Genomic DNA, 18055 nt, shown 5'->3' with positions numbered 1-18055 from the left:
GAGACAGCGAACTGCACCAGCCTCTGCTCGTGGACTGCACTGGAATGCAAAGGATCAGGCTCCCAGCCAGCAAGGCCCCTTGCGGCCAGCCAGCTGTTTGGAGAGAGGTAACTCCCTTTGCCACAGCTTGCCCAAAAGTAGGTGCTTGGTACTTTTTTTTTTTTTTTTAACTCAAGTGAATAAATGAAACCAATGAAATAGTCAGATCTCAGTACCTAAAATTCACAATGACAGTGAACTTTACCAGAACTCTTCCTCAACCCTCAAATCTCCCATTACTCATCCCACAGCACCAAACACCTCCTACCAGAACCTCAGCTCTTCCATTCTATTGGAGACCAAGGACACGGAGACAGTGCGGCGGCTCCGAGGGTATGTCTCAGTGAAGGTCTGAGGGCGCCACAGTCTAAGCCTCACGCTGCCTTCCCAGGCTCACTACCTGCCTCCTCCCGGGCCTCACTACCGGGGTGGTGTTCCCACTTGCCTCCCTCCAAGGAGAGCAGGAGTGTTAATTAGCACCTGTGTCATGCTTTGAAGATAAAACTATTTAGAGAGACTGGGGAGGAAGACAAACAAAACCAATCATCCTTGCTGGATTATGCCTGGGATCCATCTGGATGTCTAGAGAAAGTCTGCAAATCATAGTTCCCCCTTTCCCCTAAACCTCCCCGGGCTCTGATCTCCCCAAGGGAAGCCGCCTCCTTGCCGACATCCTTCCCCCACAGCGGTCACCGAAGGCCACTACAGCCCTGCGACTCTCCACTTCCTGAGAGGCCAGCATCACTCGCCAGCACGAGGCTGAAGGACAACAGTGGTCACTGCCCTCTTCCTGCCTGGCCCTCGTGCACCCCTGAGCCAAGCGGGCTCCCCACTTGTGAGATGTCCAACCGCTGAAGGAATTCAGACCTACAGGGGCCCAGATATAATGTTTCCCTGCACAGTCTTTTTTTAAAGGTGTGAAATCGGGTTAAACTGAATTTTATAGAAACACTTGAAGAACATGGAGGTGAGAACTGATTTACCCAGTGCTAGGCCTGGATATAACCAGAGATGAGGCAGGAAGACACATGATCCTTGGATCCAGAGCCCTGGGCACATTCAGGGAGGGGGTAAAACCCAAGCCCGTGGGAGACTGATGCTATTCAGTGTTGACGTATTACACGTGGCAGAAAGAGCCAAGGACCCAACTCCGCGTACTTGGTTTCCTGAAATATGCTTGAGCTTTCCAATACTCCTATTCCAGTCTCAGGAAGAACAGTGTTTCCAGGAGAGGAAGGGGCAGGAGGGCAAGGTAAGGAAGAGAAAAGACAGGCAGGGGAAGCGAGCAGGAGGTTTGCCCGAGGCCAGCCGTGTCTGAAGGCCACGGCCTGGTCTGCCAGTGGGGTGCACCAGCAGAGCTGCCCCCTCTGGTCTCAGACAAACACGGAGGGACGAAAGGAAACAAGGAGCCCTGGCTGCCAGTCTGGATTTGCAGGGCAGCCTCAGTGTCTGTTTTCTTATACATGCAGCGGCTTCTAAATTATGTGTTTCCCCAGAGGAGAATTACTTCTCTTCTCACTCCCTTTCCGTAGGAAACTCCCAAAAAAGGGTCGTAGGCAGAGGTTTCTAGTTTGCTCCACTTCAGATCTGAATCCCGAAACGTATTCAAAGCTAGGTCATGAGCAACAAGCATTTAGATAGTCTGTATTAAATGTATGCCCCATACAAACACATGCCCCCGCACGCACATTCACTGCACACCACAGCTCTGAACTGAAAAAGATGGGAGAAAAAGCAACCACATAAGCAACAGCTCAGGCTGCCTGGGGCCAGAAAAATCCCTGGGGAGCCTAGACAGTAGGCATTAGTCTTTGCTGCTCCACAGTCACTGTCTTCTCGCTCTGCCATGGGAATGCACAACCATCCAAAAGCTGACCCCTGCCCTGGCTGGGTAGTTCAGTGGGTTAGAGAGTTATCCCCATAGGCCAAGGTTGTGGGTTCGATCCCCGGTCAGGGCACATACAGGAATCAACCAATGAATGCTTGAATAAGTGGAACAACAAATCGATATTTCTCTCTTTCTCTCACCCCCTTCCTCTCTCTCTAAAATATAATTAAAAAAAAAAAGAAAAAAAGCTGACTCCTTCCAAGAAGAAAAGAAAGTATCTTGCTGAAATATAAATCTTGTTCAATTAGTACAGGGCAAACTAGAAGGAATGAGGGGGTAAGAGAGAGAAGCAAGGTGAAGCAGGATCAAGAAAGAAAGGGTCCTTGAACTTGAGAAGGAAGAGGAGTGGGCTGAGAGAAAGAAAAACAGATGACAGCTAGGAATGAGAAAATAATCCCGTTACCATCTTTTTCCCTCTTGGGGGAAATTTTTAAAGCTGCTTCTTTAAGTCACTTTGTAGGAAGGAAGATAAAATAGGTGAGGTGTTTTTGTTTTTTTTTTAAGGGAGAAATTGAGGGCATGGGGCTACAGGACTCACATTTTAATTTTTAAAACTTGGTACCTATTAATGGGGCTGCAGGCTCCACGGTGCTTCCCAAGTCCAAGTCGTTGAACGTACTGTGAAATCCAAATTGATTTCCAATAACAATCAAATGAGCTCAATATTTAAAAGCCTCGGGGCACATGTACAAATTAAACACCGTTTTAAGTGAAGTGATAATCCATCACAGTGGAAATTAAAGGAAGATTTGCTACCACCCCCAGCTGACTCCTGCTGCTCAGCATGGAAAGAAAATGTGTGAACTATTATGATTAAAAACAAAGACCTCAGATACACCACTCTGAGTGCCAAATGCATAGGGAGCACACACCGAAAACCGCTGGCCCATCTGACAGACGGGCCTGCTTCCCAAGGAGCCACCACCGCAGCTGGGACTCCACCCAGAGCCTTCTGCGTGTCCCCAGGATAGAGGGGTGAGAGGGACGAGTTCTTCTGGGAAGTCACGAAGGAACTCGATGAGTGATGGGGGAAGCTAGGCTGTATGGACACACATGCGGCCGCAGAACCCGGAAGACGGAACTCACTATGGGCGGCAACCCCTCCAACAGCAGGACTGACCGGGCCATCCCCAGGTGTGCTGTCGTTTCTGGGGGTGCTTTGGTAGCAGGTAGGCAAAGACTACCTGGAAAAGAAGAGAGCTCTGGAATCACAAACCAGTTCTTGTCCTTTCTGGCTGAGTGATTTTTGGCAAGTTATTCAACCACTCTGACCCTCAGCTTCCTGATCTCTAACAATACCAACCCACACCGGGCGGCGGGGATTACATGAGATGATGTTAAGTGCATATACACGGTGCTGGCACACAGCCCTGGCAGTCCCCTAAGCCTCCTTTCCTCCTTTCCCCTTAGGTCCACCCTCCGCACATCAGCCAGCACTGTCTAGTTAAAAGCAGATTTGACCACGTCATCACTCCTGGGGCCGTCAGAAAGGCCATACGGGGCACAGACAAGACAGGTTCTGGAACCAGACGTGGATATTTCAAATCCCAGTTCCATCGTTTACTAGCCATGTGACCTTGAACAAGTTACTTAACCTCTCTGGACCTCACTTTCCTCACCAAGAAATACGAAAATCTTCCTCATGGGACTTTTGTGAAGATAACTAAGCTTATACACATAAAGTGCTGAGCATGCGTGCCTGGCATGTAGTTGAGTATATAATACATTCTAAGTGTACTACTGCTGACAACCACCTACCACTGACACCTATAAATGACTTGAGACTCCTCTCTCCCACCTCCTAACCTATGCTTCTTACTGAACGGACATTGAAGGGTCAACCCTGTGTCAGGAACCTAAGTGTTGGCAACCAAACTCTTGGTAGTCCCTCCTAATACACCACCCTTGCATTTCACCCTTGCAAGTTTCATTGATGTCATTACCTCAGCCTGACACACCCTTCCCACCACTGTTCACCAGGCCCTTACCAATCCGTTAAGACTGAGCCCAAATGTCACCTCATCATTGAGCTTCCGGGCCACTCCTCTGTGCCCACCTCTCTCTAACACTTACCCTCCTGAAACTGAAGTGATCCTTTCCTCCACTAGAGGTAAGCGCCAAGAGCAGGGACGTTTTAGTCATCTTTGCAGCCCTTGAACTCAGCAGCACAGGGCACAGGTAGAGGCCATCATTGACCTGAACTCCTTCTGCTTCACAGTGGGCTGCTGACAAGACCAGTCCACGCACCCATGTAGGTGGCAGACGTGACTGAGGCCCCTCTGCTCTCCCATGTAATGGAATAGGAGACAAAGTTACTCTGGGTCCACAGGCTCCATAAAACCCTGTTCTCCCCCCATATTCCCCACTCAGATCCTGTGCTGAGACGCCGAGAACTATGGTTCTTCCGGGCTATAGATGAATTTTTAAGTCTTATAAAGACCTGCCATTGGCATCCGTACCCATGCTTTGCATTTGCAGAGTCTAAGATAGAGACACACACAGACAGACAAACAGACAGACAGAGGGCTGGCTGGCTGGTGGATTAGAGTTTAACCATTTTCCCCTTATCCATCTCTTACTTATTGGAGGAACTCTCAGAAAGCCTGAAGAGGGCGCTAAGGAGAGTAGGCTCTAGACTGAGTGGCCCTATTCTGTGCCACCATCGGTGGGGAAGGAGAGAAGCCCTGACTGGAGGCAAGAAACAGGTGACTGTGGTGGAAAGGGAACAGACGAGCCACTTCTGGAATGGGGAGGCAGAGTGGCTATGGGGGCCTTTGGCCAGGAGGACTGACCTCCGTGCCCGTGCCTCATCTCACCAGAATCCTGGACCCAGGCCAGGGAGCAGAGAGACCCAGACTCCCAGGGCTGCCAAATAAGAGGAGTGGATGGCAGTGTAGCCCACTGGTGCGGCCAGGATCTAAAGCCAATGGACCGGGATTCAGTCTTGGTTCTTCTCACTTGCTGCACCACCATCAGGCGAGCTGCCTAAAAGGGAGTAACAACAGAGCCTGCCTCATAGAGAAGACAAAAGAATCGAGTGACATAATCCAAGTGAAGCGTTCCGCACAGCACCTGGCACACGGTTAGTGCTCAATAACCTTGATTGGCTGTGATCATCCCTAACAGCAAGCATGAAAAAGCACAGGAGTTGTTTACTCACAAAACCCAAACAGAGCCGTGTTCCTGTCTCTGAGGCTGATTCATGGTGGTTACAGGGTTAGGACCTAAATTAATCCACTTAAAGGTGCACTGGGGTTTAAGTAGGTTTTTGTGGCTTAGCTGGGGATCTGATATTATTGTGATGTCATTCCAAACAACAGGCCACTCCATCACTTAGTGCAGAGGAAAGGTTACCTCCGCAGTCTGCACTGACTTTCCTAATCCCAGGATAGAACTGTCCGTACTAGTGAGAACTTGACTGAAATGCTCCTATTAAAACTGCCTATTAAAGCTGATGATGCGCAAGACATGCAGGAAAGTCAATGTCATCGTGTTTCCCAGTTACCCACACTTTATAGCACTGGACACAGGTGGTGCTTCAAATCCACCCAGCTGATAATCAAAAGCAGCTTGGACATTGAAGAAACCACACTCTCTTTCATACACAAAACCAACCATTCATCTCTATCCCGGACACAGGGCCTAGTCTCGGTTTCAGGGGGATTATCTGTCAGATGATAATCCTACATGATCTTTAGGATTCCTTCAGCTTTTAAAGTCCTGATTCCATGTTGTAATAATGTCTCCGCCAGCTGAATCCTGCTCCCAGAGCAGAGCATCCATCCACTGTTCTGTTCCAACCTTGATTTCAGCGAAGTCACAGAACATGCCAGTCTCACAGCGGCCAGTCAGAGATGGCTGCTGGACTGTGTCTCTGCAACATCTGTTACTACAGCAATGAATTTACCACATGGCCCTGAGTTCAGCACTTTGCCCCAGGAGGCCCCCACGTGAGGTTTGCATCTGTTTGAACATCTGCCGAGAGAAAAGGCAGTTCCCTTTGAAAATCCTGAAACTTGCACACAATTTACTAGATATTAGATAGAAATAGCTGTTGCTAGCTGGTTAGGAAGAGATCAGATATCTCTTTGGGTTGTTTCTATAATTTCAATAAAAAATAATGTAAAAAGCCCAGACTATATGTCTGAGTCTTCCTTCTTTTTCTTATACTCCCAGCTCCAGAAAGGATTTAAAGTGGCTCACAGAAATATTAACAATACAGTCCTATTAAAATAGTTTAAGAAATTAGGATAGGAGGAATAAAAGAAAAAAGAGGAGTTAGGACAGAAATGCATGCTGTTAAGTTGCTAAACACTTACTGAATTTCAATTGCAAATTTGCCTTTGAGCTCCCCAGTAACCAAGGCAAAAAGGGAAAGAGCAGTTATATGGTTTATATTTCCTAGAAAATAAAAGAATCTTGGCTGTTCAGATTTTCTGAGAGACATTCTCCTACAGGTGGTTGTAGGAGACAATGAATAACCCAGTGGATGAGATTCCCCAGACCATCCCAAAAATTCCTACTATATAACCCTCTGATAAGACTCTCCCTCCAGGAAAACAGACAGCATAACAAACACCAAAAGGCAATGCAGTAAAAAGGATTCTACGCCAGGTCAAATCGGGGTGGCCCCAGAACATAGCTCTCTGATAGTCTGGCTGGGTCCAGCGATGCAAACCCTCTGGAGGAATGGAAAAGCTACAGAGCCTTCTGGCAACGCTCCATGAATATAATTTATCATAACCAAGCTTTTGAGTAACAAAAATATGGGCAGCCTGCAACATCCAAACACTAATTAATACTGTTGAATGCTAACACAGTTTGGCCCTGGTGCTGTATTCAGCTCTCCCATGGGCTGCTTTTCCCTAAAACTCTCCCTTCCCCACTTCTTCCATCTCCCTGCCTGAGCCTCGGTCTCCCTGGCTGCTCTTCTTCCACCCTCCTCCCCTTCCTTGGAGGTACTCCCTCTGTGTGCCTCACCAACTGCATCTCGTTCACACCCTACAGTCTTCAAACCTCTGCCTCCTGCTCCTGAAACCTGGGTCCCTTTCAAAAGGATGCCCCTATCTGGCTCCCAGGGTGGCACTTCAATGAAACTCACCCAAAGCCAAAACCATCTTTCTCCTCCCCAGGCCCCCATCACCTTCATCCCAATTCTATTTCTTCTTCCTGCAGGCCCAGCTGCCCAAGCAGAAAACACCCTGTATTGTCTCTTCCTTCTTTGTCATACTTCATCTGTCCCCGAGACCGTGGGTCCTGCCTCTGAAATGCACCCTCCCATCGCCATCCTCACAGTCACAGCCAGCAGCACCGTGCGAGCCCTGTCCTCTCTCATCCTCAACTACTGTGATCGCTTCTGAACTAGACTCCCTGACTCAGCGCTTACCTCTCCAGCCCATTCTAGAATTCTATTTATACAACACAATCTGATCACATCTCTCTCAAGTTTCAAAACGTCCACAGTGGTTTCCTAGCAGCCTACAGGACAAAGCCCAACACCTCAGGTGGCACCAAGAACCTGGTGGCTTATCTTCTCATCACCTTCCCACCTCACTCCAAACCTGTTTTCCCAGCAGACCAAGCTCACTCCCTGCCTTTTCTCAGTGGGTTCAGCCTTTCTGTAATGCCTTAACCAATCTTCTCTGCTGGCGAATGCCTGCTCATTCCTTCACCCCAGCTCCACCGAGGCCCTAGGCAGAGCTGGTGGCCTTCTTTCTCCAGCATGCGGAAAAGGAATGGCCTTTATCACACTGTTCATGTGTCCACCTCCCCATCAGATGGGGAACCTCCTGAAGTCCCAAGTCTAGTCTTTATCACCCTCCACGGTTTCCCCAGGACTCCTGGCGTTCAGAACACTGGAGAGTCTTGGTAAGTGTTAACTGCGTGACATGTACCACCGACATGAGACTGTGTGGCCCTATAATGCTGATATATTTTTTATTGATTGATTGGGGAGAGAGAGAGAAACATCGATGTGTCGTTCCATTTACTGATGCATTCATTGGTGGATTCCTGTATGCGCCCTGACCGGAGATCGAACCCACAACCTTGGCATATCTGGACAACACTCTCACCAACTGAGCCACCTCGACAGGGTTAGGGCTGATACTTTTAAAATCTCCTTACTTACTTTGCCACTATCCAGGACATTTAAAATATCTAATTCTGGACATGACCTGGGATTCGCACACCATTTATGCTCCACTAAGTTAAAAAGGCAGCAAACTCTTGTGACATCAACTCACAAAGACCGGCAGGTGTCCAAACCTCGGGGCTGCGGAGCCGCACCTCCAGTAAGCCACACATGTGAACCTCCGATGGCCTGACCCAGCTGTTGTGTGACAGTGGGAACTCTCCCTGTTCAGCCTCCCCAGGCCCTTCACAGTGTCTCCCCAGGCCGGCACTGACTTCCAGACCCCTAGAGAAACCTCAGGTTGCCAACCCAGGAACCTTCTTCCTCCCCGGGTGGGCCCCACGAAACCCCTGGGGCAGGCTGAGCTGCTGTGCTCAACAACTGAGTTAGAGAAGAAGGAAGTGTCAGGCTTGGTTCAGGCCGAGAAGCACAGAGGCCCTGAAGCCGGCTCTACTCCACTCCACCTGCGAGAGAGACCAGATCTGCCCTCTCCTTCCAGCCCCCGAGACGGCAGCCCTCAGCATCGGTCCTGTGTTTTGTACCTGGCCATGCTCAGAGATGATCATCCGGGCCAGAACAAAAGGAATACCTTTTCCCGTGACGTGGGGACCCAGATAGGGATCAGATCCATTCCTTTGCCCCCAGACACAGCTATCGTTGAACTATAATATAAAACAGCCATTTAGAAGACCTACCAAGAAAACCAGATCTCGGAAAACAAGGTAAGAGACATGGCCAATCTTGAGAAGTTATTTCACCAGGGACCCTCTCCCCTCTTAGCCTCCTCCAACCCGCAATGAGGCAGGTTCCCTGTTCCCCGTGCCTGCGCACTTCTCCCAGTTGTAGCTTTATTTTTATTGAGGTAATTATTTGATTGGCATCTGTGTCTCACACACTCACATATTATTTACTAAATAAATGAATGTCCTTTGGACTCTGGGCACTGTGTGACCTTCATTTCTGTCTAATGCTGCTCCCCCAGGGCACAGCTGGGGCCCCAATTAGCTACAAACCATGCATCCCAAATCTGCCAATACCAGGTCATTGTTCGGCTGTCAGCATGCCTTTGACTTCCAAATAAATCCAAAACTCTAGACTCTGTGGCTGGGCTCCCTGCCTTTCTGCCATTGGAATTTGGAAATTAAACTCAAAACTCAAGAGAAAGAAAGGGCAGGGGCCCTCTCGAAACAGAATGCTGGTATGCCTGAAGTCCCAGCCTTCACCAGGCCAAAGCGGGCGGTATTTCGTCCTAAGAATTCTTAAGGTGCCATCTAGAGCTGCCATTTCTTGAAGAAGAGGAGACAGAGGAGGGCTGAAGGAGAGACACATCTAGAGCAAATTTCTGGGTTTCTCCTGTTCTGGGAGTGGCAGGTAGATTTTAATAAGAATTACAGACCCCTTCCCTTTCCAGCCTGGCGCACCAAGCGGAGCCGCGCATAATTGCCAGTGCAGCTTTTCCATACAGTTTGAGAAACAGCCACGAAGCTGGTTGTTTATGGGTCAGTCTTCCCACTAGACTGAGCCAGGCCTGGCCAGAGACCAGGACTGGTTAATCATCGCCCAGACCGAGCCCGAAGTCTGGCTGGCACGAAGAGCTCATGAAAGCCTTCAGCTGAAAGGCTGGCAAATGAGGGGAGGCGGCAGGGAGGAGCACCTGAGGTCCTGCAACAACAGTCAGTAAGCCTCCAGGACTCTACAATTCACTGCTTTCCTATTATGGGCCCAGGAGGGGCAGGTGCTTGATACGCATTATCTCAATTAACCTTTACAACCACCAGTGGGGCAGGCACTATTACGATGACCTGTTTCAGAATCAACATTTGAATCCTGGGACCCCACCTTCCCAACACCTGGGGATCCTTCAACTGAGACAAGCCAGGGCCAGGTCTGACTGGTGCATCCTTGGTCCTTGAGCCCTCTAGAGCAGTAAGCAGAACACCTCCCAGAAGGAGAGTCCACGTCAGGTAGTTACATGCAAAACAAGGACGTTAAGTTCTCTTAAAACATCTTCAGCCCTGGCTGGTGTGGCTCAGTGGACTGAGCGCCAGCCTGCAAACCAAAGGTCGCTGGCTCCATCCCCACTCAGGGCACATGCAGGCCCCGGGTTCCTGGCTGGGGGCGTGTGAGAGGCAACCAACCTCCTGATGTTTCTCTCCCTCTCTCTAAAAATAAATAAATAAAATCTTTTAAACAACAACAAAATCTTCAGACGCTCAGGGCTATAAATTCTCATTGCAGAAACCTGAGAAGACAAGTGAGGGGAGGGAACAACCCGCCCGGAAGGTGGATCTACAGACAAGGCACAAGGAAAAGCGGTGTTCGGTGTCCCCCTGCCAAGGGGGCACTTGGCTGTAAGGCTGCAGTCCTGTGCGGGGACACCGTTGTCCCTCAGATCCGAAGGGAAACAAGTGAAGACTCACATCAGCAAAACTCACTGAACCCCCTATCTGTGTTTACAGAATATGTCTTTATACCATGAACACGACAACTGCTGAAACAGAGCCCACTTCTACCTCACGGTCCATCTGTCAGTGGGCCGACTGAGGGAGGCATCCCCAGGAGACAGGGGCCAGAGAGGTAAAGCTAAAGGGGGGTGAATATATGGGGTGACACACACAGGAGTCACACAAACAGAAGGACATGGGAGAGAGTAAGGGAAAGGAGGCCCAAGGTCAAGGATAGTAGGGGGCTGGTTCCTGCCAGGGAGACCAGCGACCTTGCCTCCGTGATTTCCAGACCCCAGACGCATGTGAGATGGGCTGCATTAGAAGAAAACCTGGGGGACATTTCTCTTGATTATTAAATGCCTGCATCGGTCTGACTGCCCACCCTGAACACTCCGACTGTTTGCACCTTGGTCGGCCTAGGGGTTCTGTAGCAACACCCCAGTTTTCTGCAGCGCACGTGCCTCCTCGACGTTCCTGCCACACTGCCCCTTCTGTTTGTATCTCTGTTGGCTTTGCACGCCCTGTTCTCCCTGGAGTGTGGCTACATGTTCGAGTCCTCTTCGTTCTCCACAGCCCCGTCTTCAAAACGCCTACCCTTCCTGCTGTAGGCTCCGGGATGACTTTCAACTCTGCCTTGTACTCTGGGCATTAACAAGTACATAGGCCTTAACTGCTCTTAGGGACCGGGGCCATGCCTTATCTCCCAAAGGTCTTACTATCTGCTGAATAATTATCACCCAGAAAAATAAAACAAACTCCAAGGCTGAAAGTCAGCCCCAGGCCAGAGGTTCCTCTTCTCTCACTCAAAATAGAAATCAAAATCTTCCTGACTCAGGCAGGATGTGTTCCAAGCCTACGCTCTCTTGCCCCAGGTGCTCCCAGCCAGAGAGAGCACCATGGGAAAACAAAACAAAATCAGTATTTCCTATAAATAAATTTCATATCGGATAAAATACAGCCTCCTTCTTCAGGCCAACCAAACTCGGCCACTGTTCACACCCAGAAGACCTCGTCGGAGCCCCAGTGGCCCCCATCTGCCCTCCGATTATCAACAGCCTTCCTTCCTTTCTAGACAGGAGAACTGCAGATACCAGAGAGCATGCTTGCTCTGAGCTGGCAATCTGGTTTCGCATCAAAGCCACGAAGTCTGGACACACCACATTCTCCAGCCCACAGGGGAGGGCTGGCAGCCCTGGAGCTCAGGAGACAGGAGAGCACAGCATTGCTGACTCAACCAGGAAACGGGAATGGGGGGTGGCGAGGAGCACCTCACTGGCAGAGTGCTCCTGTGGCCCATCACAGAGAGGAGGTAGGCTCTGCCTAATATTGAGACATTATGGATTATTTAGGGTTTTGGTCGGGAGTTGGTATTTTTCCAGAATGCACAGGAGTGGAAACAGCCTAAGGAACAAAAGGTATGGATTATTGTCTGTGCTTTGCCCTAATTAGGTCTGTGTCTTAAGTCCTTTTTTTTTTCTTTGCCTGTTTGAGCCTCAATGTATATATCTCTAAAATGCAACACCTAAAGGAGATTTTAATACCCAATCCAGCATGTATTTAATTAGGAGAAAGTTATAAATCATTCACTTGAAATTATGAGAAAATTAAAATTACAATGACAAGGATAACATCAGAAAAAGTTAGGAGGCAGGGCCCCACAGTGACTATATTCAAGCCACAAATTTGGCTTTGTGCTTCCTGGCAGCCAAAGCAAAAAGAGAAACATGATCAGTTACAAATTTCCAATTGTCCAGGTCCTCTGAAGAGGTAAAGCTTTTCCTGGAACTTGATTCTGAAAGAAATTTCTCCAATTAACTTTTTAAAGGGGATATTAAGTTGCAGCTTAAGTTTTCAACAGAGAAATGCAGTATCAAGTTACATACAGCTGAACACAAAAGGCAGGCAGGAGCTGCGGCACAGTGAGACAGTTCTGGAGGGGCTGAGAGAGGTGGCTGAGGAAACAGCTTGCAGGTGCCCCACCTTAATCCAAGGACCAAACTAAGACTGCCAGAGGAACAAGTAGAGAACATTTCCATTCAAAAACTTCTGTAAATATTACTTCTTCCATAAGGGGATTTATTTAGAGTTGTGCACTTTTAAACTCCATTCCAGTTCTGATAGATTCTAAGTGACATTTTTAGTCTTCACTTACTTACGCTAATCTTAGATTTCGTGGATGAAAAAGGTTCTCAAGAAAGTAACCTCGCAGGGTGCTCTCATCATAAATTCCTAACAGGTCATGGTAGGTAGTCGCATTCCAGACAATAAAACTTTATTAGTAAAAGGTCTTTCTTTGCCTTAGGCAAGCCCTGGCCGTTGCTGTGGAGCATGTAAGTAACGCACCTTAGACTCGACCACCCTCCAGAGGGCACACAGTCTTGTTAACTACCCTGCAATCCAATCTCCGCGCTGCTTCCTCCCACCTTCAGGTAATCTTCCTTACGTTGGCTCAAATGAACCCTTGTAAAAAGTTTTCCACAGGTTTGCACATTCTTACATCAATGGTTTGGTAGTTTTTACTTCTTCCTGGCCGTTCCCAAATCAATGGACCGGGAATTCCCGCCAGTCACGGAGAGGGAGGCTCCCACTGGGCATATCGGGGTTGAAACTAACAGCCAACACCAAGCACTAATGTGCCAGGCTCCGTGCCTGGTTTCCACGCACCTCTCATTTAACCCTCCCATCCACCCTGTGTGGTAGGTAACTTACCAGTTCCCTTTTACAAATAAGGAACAGAGATTTAGAGAATTTTAGCAAATCGCTCCAGATCACAGAGCTAATTATCCGCATCTTCTGGCTCCAAATCCCAGGCGCTTAACACTACTTATAGTGCCTCCTAGCATTCCCGAACTGGACCGAGATTACTGGGAGAAATGCCCGTGTCCGGTCAGAAGAGCGAGGCCTGCGTGCGATAAGGCAACCCGAGGAGGAAAGAGGCATTCATGGACAACAACAAAACAAGAAGGATGTTTCTAGAGACTCCGGCGACCTATAAAAAGCATAAAGGGATCAAAACACTGTGAAAAGCAGAAATCCCAAAACAAAGTGATTCCAAAGGAACACTACTACCCCGCCCCAGGAAAAGGGAGGAAAAAATGTTTTTGCTCTTCTTCTCTTGAAATGAAGCATTATTTTGTCCTCTTACAGACCGAACCTTGGCTCTTAAGTCCTTCATTCACGGACTCGACACCAGATACTTGATGCTGCACACCAGGCCCGTCAGCAGTGAGTGAGCGAGAGGAGCTCTCTAACTCCCAATCCAGCCACCAAGGAGACAATGCATTTCCAGATGATTTTAAAGTTCTTTGAAAAAAATACAGTTAAGGGGATTGAGAGAGGCTAAAGGGCCGGGAAGGGAGGGGCTGTTCTAGGTAGCTGGTCAGGGAGGGGATCTCTGAGACCCAAGTGAGAGAAGCCAATGGTGCAAAACTCTGGATAAAAGGCACAGTGGAAAGAGGAACTACCAGTAGCAAAGGCCCAAAGACAAAAACAAACCTTGCATGTGTGAGAAACCTTAGGAAGATGGGTGTGTAGGGGGTCAGACCGAGGCAGAGCAGACCAGGTGGGGACTGGTGGGAGGTCAGGCAGGGACAGTGGGGGGAGAGGGGAGGGCCTTGGGGGAAAGGAGCCCAGGTTGTGACTGTAAACAGGGGAGTGATCCAATTTACTTTTAGAGCCCCCAGGGCTACATTCACAGCTCCCAGGGAAATTCAGGCAGGTTTGGTCCTTCAGGATGAAAGTGGAGTGTACCTCCTGGGGAGAGGGGACAGAAGGGAACCAAAGGGTAATGTAAAAAAGCAAAAATACAATAAAGATTAAATTTCAAAAAGGGAAAGAAAGTAAAGCACCATCACCTTTTACTTTGGTAAGGATAATATCACTGAAAACTATCAACTCTAACAAAATGCCTGCAGCCTGCAGGCCCTGGCTTTCCATCACTGAAGGCGAAAGTTCAAAAAGATGCTTCTTTCTCCAGAGCTAATACCCCTTTGTGCTAAGGAAATGCAACTGTCAGAGCACCCAGGGCTCTGGTCCACAGAACCCAGGGGAATGCCAAGATCATACGCAATGGAAACGGATCCTCATCCTCACTCCGAGTCGCACCTGAACCCCCTTCCCTCCGCTTGCCCTACCCTTGCAGATCCCCCTGTTGCCATCCTTCTGTGGCTTTCCTTTTTCCATAGGCTCAAAACTAAACATTCTAAATGTGAGCTGCTTGACCAACACTGAGCATTATTAAAGTTAATTTCAACAGTCCTACAGTTAGGAATCCCATATAAGGCATACCTTTGGTAGAAAGGAGCATAGCTGAATCTGAATTTGGATAATTTAGAGTTCGTGCTGGAACTAAATTGCAGCTTTAATTCGAGGAAATTTCTTTTACCCACATGTTTGGACACAGTAACTAAGAGGGGAAACGTCTAACATGTGAATGCATCAGATGTGTGTGTGTTTGTGCTCGAAGGCAGAGACAGAGGCTACGGCGTCAGACCCGGGGTGGCTGACAAGACCCACGTGCGGACAGGAGGCGAGCGGTAACCACAGGAGAGAGACCCAGGGCCGAGGTGGGCAAGGAGGTAGGGAACTTGTGCCTCTTATGAACAACTGCTGACAGACGAGCCTTTGACATCCGCCCCCGCCCCCCCAAACAGAAATAAAATCAGCCAGTCCTTCCCTCAGACTTTACAGCCTGGAATACTCAGATATGAAACAAAATCAACCTCTTCTGCTGGCCATTTGTTAATATCTCAGGCACAATGACTGTGTTACTAACTCAAAGCCATTAAAATCCTTAAGACAGTGATGTCACATGATCTCATGAACCCCGACCCCACGCATCTAAAAATGTCCAGTGACACAAAACAGTGAACAGCAGCCCTCAAGTGGGCTGGGGTGGGACAGTGTTAGGGGGAAGGGGCGTCTACCTCCTGTGGCCAAGTTTCATGAAAGCTGAAAGCGAACACTATATACCCTCACAGTTTTCACAGCCTAGGCTACTGTGACTAGCAGATGAGTGATCCGGGGTTTGCACAGTGTGGCTGTGCCCACTTTGTATCCAAGTTAATGCCTTTCATTGTTCACTTCCCACAATTCCACTAGGTCAGGGTTTCTTATCAACTACCGGCATCACAATCTCAAGGCCCACTTATTAAAAATGTGCCCCACTGAGAAGAAACATCTCCAGAGTGGATTAACAAACTGCATTTTTAAACACTCCCAAGGTCATCTTTATGCATATTAAGTTCAAAGACCTCTCCCCTAGAGCAACTGTGGACGATGAGCCACGGGTCAAGAAATTAATGGGTCATGACCATCCCTTGTTTGTTTGTTTTTAATTAAGTAGAGAAAAGTTGTAAATAGAGCACACTGCAGGTAGCACGGGCGATTGCTTCCCGGAACTCACTGCAGCTGTGAACCTTTGGGCAGTGATGTAAAATGTATCCCTCACTGTGGATCCCACTCAAAGTTTGAAAACCACTCTCCTACAGGGAAGAAGGAAAACAGTATTTCTTGTGCATGGTCTTTGATTTTCTATTTTCCACCACTAACCCGAAGCTTCTTGATTTTAGTTCAAGCACAAGATATCAAGACAGATCCCAGAAATGCTGTTATTGAATCCTAAACTGATAAGGCAAAACCAAACTGAGGACCGGGGTGAGCCCAAGGCCCCCCATTCTACTCCTACCTGGCACCCTTTATCATGGAGCTGAGGACAAGGGATGGTGTCAAAGGGAAGTTTGAGACCCTCTTCAGGCTGGACCTGTCCCTCAGTTTATAAAAAACAAATGTGTAGCCACTTATATCACAGTATAAAATATTGTGAATATCTGTAAAATATCACAGAATTAAAATATTCCTCACCAGGGCAAGACGCAGCCTCAGTATCACTGGAAAGTGTGAAGGCAATGAGGGAAGGAAAGACAGAACTCACAGCCCAGGTGTGCAGTCCTGCGGCAGTGAAAGCCAGGGAAGGCTGAATCCAATCCCACCGATCACAAGGCCAAGTTCTCAGAACCAAGAACACTGAAGAGCATCAAGCATGTGAGGTCAAGTCCCACCCCAAGCCAGAGACATGTTTACCACGGGCAAGTTGCTTAACTTCTCAACCCTCCTAGTTCCTTTGCACCACTAATGTGCTGTGAGCAAATGAGGTCCAGGGTAGCAGTTCCTCTTCTTGCCCAGTGCTCTAGGACAGGAAGCCCTGTCTTGCACATCTTATTGGACCAGAAGAGAGGAAAAAGGGAGAAAAAGCAGGGGAAAAGGATAGGTAGCTAGCTGTGTTGTTACCCTTTAGACTCACAAGCAGCATCAGTCACTCAAAACAGCCTCAAGACTCCAGGACAGCAAATCGACCAGGAGGCCAGAAAGCAAAAGCCTCAGCAAAGCCCAGAAGCAGTTTCACGTGCCGCTCACAGCAGGGACACTGTGGGAGGATCAGCTGCATGCAGGACTGGAACACGGAGGACACTCACTCACTTGGCTTTTTAAGCAATTGTAAACTGAGAGCGAAGTTGGAGGTAGCAGTCTCCTGGGATGGGTCCAAAAGAACAGGTGGTTGCCCCCAGCCCCCAACGGGAGAAAAGCCACCACTTGGGCAGACACCCAGAAGAGGTCAGCAGCCACGGAGGGTGAACTTGCAGCAGGCGGAGGCCGGGGCTGCGGCTCAGCGCCAGTTCCTGGGAAGTACTCGCCGCGGAGGACCCTGCATTCCGTTGGGCAGGAGCGCATTCGCGCCCACTCCCTTGGCAAGGCCACCAGGGAGGCGCCGGGAAGCGGCCAGGCAGGAACTCGGCTGCGGTCACCTCGGCCCGGGGCCGCCGAGCGCTCCCAGCAGTTTCGAGCGCGGCCAGCGCCCCGCAGGCGGGGGCCCCAAGGGCGGCGCTCCAGGACCAACCGTCCCCAGCAAACAGCCCACGTCCACGAGACGGAAAACGTCCGAAGCCCCCACTCGGGCCCCCACGGAGTGCGATCGCACGGAGCTCCGCTAAGGAAGAAGCAGCGACCGGGTCTCCAGGTACCCCTGGCCGAACCGCGCACCCCAGACTCGCCCGGCCCCTCGAGCAGCTTCCGGACCCGGAGCTGAGGACCCCGTGCCACCTCGGTTCCCGCGCGGCCGCCGCGGGGCCGCCAGTGTTTGTAAACAAACCGGTCACGTGGCCCGGTGGCCAGCTCCCCGCCTCCTGCTCCCGCGGCCCCATGGAGACCCCACGCCGGATCCCGCCTTGGGGGTGCTGGGCAGAGGGCGCCGCGCTCCGCAGGGTCGGCCCGGAGGGGCCGCGGGACCGGTGCCCGCGCTGGGTGCCCGGCGCTCGCGCTGACAGCGCTCCCCGCGCCCCGTGCGCCCGGCCGCTCTGCACTCGGGGTTCGCTTACCCGGCCGCAGGCTGCCCCGTCTGGCCAGCGCCGGGCTCGGCTCCGTGGGGATGCGCCGCAGCAAAGAACCGCCCGGCCGGATCCCGGGCTCCGGGAGCGCTCTTAAAGCCACAGTCTCCGCCGCGGCCGCCGCCGCCACTCCGCATCCCTCCGGGCCGGGCCGGGGGCTGCCCTG

The 18055-nt window shown here is 50.0% G+C and overlaps 1 protein-coding gene across 3 annotated transcripts in view; it reads right to left on the bottom strand.

Moving 5' to 3' along the window:
* YPEL2 (yippee like 2) overlaps nt 1–18032 on the bottom strand; it is a 57120-nt gene extending 39088 nt beyond the window's left edge. The window contains exon 1 of one of the 3 annotated variants that reach the window (XM_053911969.2): nt 17881–18032. The gene's annotated coding sequence lies outside the window, so the exon portion shown is untranslated. Of the gene's footprint in view, nt 1–16984; nt 17325–17654; nt 17822–17880 lie in introns of those variants that run through there. The other 2 variants (XM_053911970.2, XM_024572914.3) reach the window with 2 other exon arrangements.
* Between the last annotated feature and the right edge of the window lie 23 nt (nt 18033–18055).

Source organism: Desmodus rotundus, chromosome 9 (assembly GCF_022682495.2).
Source record: "Desmodus rotundus isolate HL8 chromosome 9, HLdesRot8A.1, whole genome shotgun sequence".
Lineage (NCBI taxonomy): Eukaryota > Metazoa > Chordata > Mammalia > Chiroptera > Phyllostomidae > Desmodus > Desmodus rotundus.
Note: the sequence above shows the minus strand (reverse complement) of the source record. Positions and strands in the feature narration are given on the sequence as shown.